This window comes from Coffea eugenioides, chromosome 4 (assembly GCF_003713205.1).
Source record: "Coffea eugenioides isolate CCC68of chromosome 4, Ceug_1.0, whole genome shotgun sequence".
Classification (NCBI taxonomy): Eukaryota; Viridiplantae; Streptophyta; class Magnoliopsida; order Gentianales; family Rubiaceae; genus Coffea; species Coffea eugenioides.
In genome coordinates, this window is record NC_040038.1 from 10,120,591 (window position 1) to 10,127,099 (window position 6,509).

Genomic DNA, 6,509 nt, shown 5'->3' on the forward strand with positions numbered 1-6,509 from the left:
GACACAATGTGAAATATTTTGGCTTTATTAATTTCCCTCTAAGGCTTTTCCCTTTTTTTTTTTTCCTTTTTAATATCCTGGGAAGTATTTTGGGAAGAGATGTATGGGTGGCACTGGATTTTTGTGATGGATGGTTTTTGGAATTGTATATGGAGTTATATATGGTGGATTAACCTTTTGGGCACTCCATTTTTTGGTGTAATAGTGAATTTGAGATGTTCTGGTCCTTCTACTCATATTCTGGTTTATGTACGAAAGATTGTGGTAGTTTGCAAGAAATCAATTGCGAAGATGGATATTTCATTTCCATGGTATTAGTAGAAATCACGGTCAAAACTGATCCCAATTCCATTCTTTTCGATTTCATTTGTTCAATTAATGAATTATGAGTTCTAGTTTTATTCAAAACTATTTCCTGAAATTGATACATGAGAAGGGGCCATAAAGTTTAGCCCTGCAGATGAGTTATATTACAGGTTATGGAGATTTTTTTTTTTTGTTTAAATGGTAGCACATTCTTGGCAAATTACGAACATTTCAATTTTATTCCTCTTTTGCATCAACTGATAATTATTTTTCTTACTTGAAATCAAAGCACCAATACCTAGTCGTGAACTTCTTATATTTTAAGATGTCCCCAGTTTAGGTGAATATGGGCTGAAAAAAGTACGCTAGTATTCATACATGCGACATGAACTTTTTCGCTTGAGAAGTGGAGCATTTAGACTTCTGCTCAAGCTGAGAATTCCACTGGAAACAAAAAAATAAAAAATAAAAAATCAGGGTTTCTGTACTTTATAATTTATATGGATGAGTTTGTCCGAGTATAACAACTATAATCACATGAAGACTTTACCACTTATGCGATTAACTTTGGGCTTGTTTTCAATTGGATTTTTAAAACTGATTATAGTTTCTGATTTTGGATGATTAGGTTTTCATTGTGATGTTATCGATTACTTTTGTATTCTGATTATATAATGTTTAGCTTTTGCAGTATAATTTGTTGGTTGAAAGCATTTGATTTTGATGTTATTAACTTATTATTACAAACTTTTATCCTTCACTGGAAAAAAGGGGAAAAAAAAAATATTGAGGGGATTTTGGGGCAATTGCGAGTCCGCGTCAGGAATGGATAAGAATTCTTTAAATTTGGGTTGAAGCCCAACCCTCTTATACTAGTTTTATTCACGCAGGCCTAGCCAGTTTTTGGCTCTGGGCTTACAAGGTGAAGTAGACGTTCTGATAACTCGGAGGAGCGGATTCTCAGTTTTCAGTCTTGATTGAGAACTCGACCACGGGAAAAAAAAAAAAAGAGAGAAAAATCAGTCATTTAAGCAAAACCTCACAAAGAGAAGTGTTTCAATAGCATAATTTCCCACTATAGGATAAGTTGGCTGATGAGTGAATTAGGTCTGGTTTGATTCGGATGTAATTGCAGTTAGTCAGGTCCATGAGTATTGCAAGATGATTTGTGTGTCTCGTACATATAGGGATAGTAAAATCCAATATCCATGGGTAATTTGATTAGATGACTGATGGATTATCTATCGGAGTTTGGTATTGATGAGTAGTTACCAATGCATAACCCGATAGGATTTGATAAGAGGACTCTAAAAACCTGATATATGAGATATATATAAATATGTGTGTGTGTTCCAATTTAATAGTTCGATAACATGTTTCGTAATTTTATTACCCAATAACATATAGTTCTGACCTAACATAAATAAAGATAATCATAATTAAAATAAAAAAATGTTGATTTAACCCTTCATTGAATGTTGAATTTTTCTCATGCAAGCTTCCACAAATTTAAAACTCAATATAGTGTGTTTATTTAATATGATGTATGTATTGATTTTAGTTTAATAAACTTTAATTTTTCTTTTTTAAACTATTCAACTTGGTGGATATAAGGTACTCGATGGGTAATCCAAACCCGTTATTATGAGGATTTGATAATGAAATTAAAATCAGTAGGATTACCCAATAGGGCTTAGTAAAAAATTTAGATATGCAGGAAGAATTTGGTAAGAAAGATTTTTAGGGTATCCGACCCAATGCTATCCCTAATTACAAACAATACATAATCAAAACCTTGTCATTTGTTTACAAAATAAAGCGAAATTGGAAAAAAGAAAGTTGAGGTTGAATTGCAAGAGTAGAAATGACTAATGAGTCGCACTAAAGCATTTAGTATGATAATACAATTGGTGACATTGCACACTAATTTGACTCATTTTTGGGGTTGAACTCAAGTATCTTATCTTGCTTTCAAAAAAAAAAAAAGTGAATAATGTATTTTATCTTAAAGAGAAGCCAGTAGTAGTACCTGGCAATTGGACGGGTTGATATTGGATTTTCACTTAAATAAGTTATACTCAATCCGTCAAACTTTAAATTAGGTTAATTTTGGATTGGGTCATCTCACTCCCTTAACCCAAATATGATCCAATATATTAATTAATAGATTTTGATACAGAAATTCTCTCAAATACATTTTTACATACAAATTTTTTTTTCACACACATAAACATTTTTCACACACACAAACACTTTCACAGATATAAACACACACTCACTTCTTAAGTTCTTTAGAAATACATTATTTTAATTTTACACGCACAAATACACTAAAACATACACTAATATACTTTTACAATACACACACGTACAACTGTTTAAACTATTTGGATGAACTCATTATTTTTTATACAAGTAAGGATTTTCAAGCTAGATATAGCTTTGGTCCAAACAAAGAGACCAAAGCAACAATTTTGGTCCAAGTTGGATATAGCATGACAAAATGGCATACCAATATACGATTTTCTAAGTCTTGTTACTTGATTTAGCTTTAGCTGTACCAAACATATTTCTAGTCTCATAAAAGATCCAATCATGCCTTAAAGAAAGTTATAAACTGAAATTTTGATGCAAAAAATAAACACAAAAGAAACTTATAAACTAAAAATACAAAGTGCACTGCATGCAAAAGCTTCCCCTCATTGCTGTGGTAACTATTTTCTCCTTGTTGCTGTGGTTATAAGTTCCTCACTGTTGCTATGGTTATAAACATGCTGCACTAGTATTGCATAATCTTTAGAAACATGAAAGATTAATTCAAAATAGTAGTTTTGTCCATTAGCATAAATTAATAGATACATTCATAGAACAAGAAACAAATTATAATGTTTAACTAGTTGTATTATTAAACTCAAAAAGTTCTCATCCTCTCCGAGCTGCCACGCTCAATGCTTTCAAAGAACTCGCATACATCTCTTGCACCTACCTTAAAAAAAATCTGTCAAATTCATGAATTCAATTTTAGAAGAAATACTGTTATAAGCCAGTAAATTAGTAGGAAAATAGATTAGCCAAAAGCTTCTGAGAGACAACAAAAAAGCTTTTGGATGGATAAGCATTTAGAAAGTCCACTATCATATGACATAGTTAACTGGTCCTTAAACAATGACGAGAAACATAACATCATGAATTTAGTCAGCTCAGCAGCCTCTCAATTCATACTCAAGAGACATTTCTTCCATTTTTTACCTCTTATATGATACTCCAGTATCATCAATCATTTCTGCCGTAATTAACTTGTCATTTCTTGCAAGCAAATATTCAAAGGATTTCCTCAGCCTGTTTATGTCAAAAAGTCTCTGAATAGTCATGGCATTTAAAACATAGACTAAAGGCGGGCAACCAGCCAGAGTATCTTGAAACTACCAATTGCATTACAATTACCAAAAGTGACAGTCATGGAATCTAGAATTAAAGTATATATTTTAGACAAAAATCTTTCCAAAAGTTATGCTTTCGAATCAAGTCATGAGAAACACCACCAGTACAATTTGGCTTTGATAAACCATTAGCAGGAGCAAGCTGAAGGAGGCAAAGAACAACTAAATAATATCACGAAATTATAAGTGATAAGAAGCAACAATAAAGCACATAACTATATTCCAGGTTGTCATAATCCTGTTTGCTGATATAATGTGGCTGTACGTATTGCTACCATCTATTCCGATTTGGCATTATGAAGTACTAAATAAAGCTTTGTTCCATTTGACCATTTTAAGATTCTTAAATAAAATCTGCATGCGATAACTCAACAGGATGCATTTGAAACTCTATCTTGGTTGTCTTGAGGAGAAATTCCATTTCTTGTAGAATGTTTACTACTGAATTCTGGTTTGGAAATTGAGTTCTAAAGCTGGTGATATTTCTTGTTCTTTTTTGGTTGGTCTAGGACGGGAAGAAAAGATGGTCATGGAAATTGAGTCATATAACTTGTAGAAACATTTCCATGTTGCTCCAGCTTGATTTTCCTTATAAAAAGACACATTCTTCCTCTTTCGTTGTCATAAAGTGGCTAAGATCTTGTTGATGACACAAACATTAGATACTTATCATGTGACCATTTCTAGTATTGCAGTCATATAATGTTCTCTATCCTTCAAGAAGTGATCAGGTTTTATTAATGTTGATTGACTGACACAAAGTCAAGGCATTGTCTATTTGGCCTGTCTTTTTTTCACATGGTCTTTAACTAAATCCCTTCATGTTAACTAAATTCTTTCCATCTCCAGTCTCAATATTAAGGTCTCAAAGAAATCAAACCCATGCATTCAAATCAAAGCACAAATCACAACTCTAACTAAAATAACAGTAGAAAGCAATAACAAGTATTCTAAAATAACAATGAGTTCACATGACATACTTCCTAAGTATCAGCATTTGAAGATGCATCTTGTTTAGCAATAAATCTACTAATATCAATTCCAAGATTTTGTTCCTCATCTTATTGTTCAACTTCAAAATCTTTATCAGGACTCTCTGAAAATTTAGCAGATTTAATCAACCAATGAAGAAAAGAATTAAAGAGATCCTAAGCTACTGAAAATTAACAGTCAATGCAACTAAATATCTAATTTACCTTCACTGTTATACAACCAATCTTGAGAACACAGTAGTACCTCCACATTATTCGACAACATAGAAGTTTGAAATTTTTCAAGGATTCTCCCACCATGACTAAAAGCAGACTCGGATGCTACAGTGGTAATAAGAATACTTAAAATATCTCGAGCCATAAGTGAAAGCTTAGGATATCTAATTCTACTCTCCTTCCAATAAATCAAAACATTCAAATCTGGTTATTGCTTACGATCTACTAGTCGCTTCTCAAGAAACAACTCCAACTTAGATTTGTTACCACTTGGCCCTTATTGAGATTGGTACACATCAAAACCTTGCAAATATCATAAATATTGAACGTTTAAGGTTATATAAATTGAAACAAATACAAAAACATATGAATTGATTTTACTCACAACCATGAGATCTCTAGTTTGTCTATCATCACCATTAAAAGTACCCTCCATTGGTGCAGTAGTAGTAGCAGTATTGGCTTTAGAGTACTTTTCGAACAAATGAAACAACTTTTGTTTAATATTAAGAATCTTTTCATCCCGTGATTGAGGATTCAACACAAAAAAGCAATATTCCTCAAACTGGAGTTTGTAACAAGGATCCAAAATAATGACAAATAATAAGATAACACTATAGCAATCCTAATACTTTTGAAATTTGGTCTCTATATTAGAAGCCATTTCACTAATAAAAAATCTAGACCATTGGCCTCTTTATTTAAGAGGCATTGAATCTTCCAAACATTGAAAAAGCATAAGTTAGTTGTTATTAGGGATAATTGCAGAAACCTCCCCTGAGATTTCTGACATTAGCACTGACCTCCCCTCTAGGTTTAGAAATTGCATTCATCTCCGCTGAACAGTAACAATTTGTTGCAGAAACCTCCCTGACAGCTTGATGTCCCATTAAAAAATTATTTGTAGAAGTGAGATAAAACATTTCTTCCAATTTTGCCCTCATCTTGCTTGACAATTATTATTTGCTTGACAATTGCTTAACTAATTATCTAATTAGTTAATAGTTAAGCTAATTAACTATTAACTAATTATCTAATTAACTATTAACTAATTAACTAATTATCTAATTAATTAATTAACTAATTAACTAATTTCTATTTATCTAATTTACTAATTAACTAAAGCTGTTGTCTGTCTGAAACTAACAAACTATTTGCATGTTAAACTAATTAACTGCTTAACTAATTAACTAATTAACTAACTAACTGATTAACAGACTATTTGCATGTTAAACTATATGCAGTACACATTACTTATTTAAAGTATCGGTTCTTTATGGGTATTTTACTTTCAAACATTTAATTTATGATAAAAACATCAATGTTTGTAAGTAAAATTCAAAAAGTGTTACAGTAATATTCTTACAAAAAAGGAGGGGCATAGGGCCATAAATTAAATATTTGAAAGTAAGAATATTGATATTTTTTGTAACACTTTTTGAATTTTACTTACAAATATTGATATTTTTATCATAAATTAAATGTTTGAAAGTAAAATACCCATAAAAGCCGATACTTTAAATAGGTAATGCGTACTGCATATAGTTTAACATGC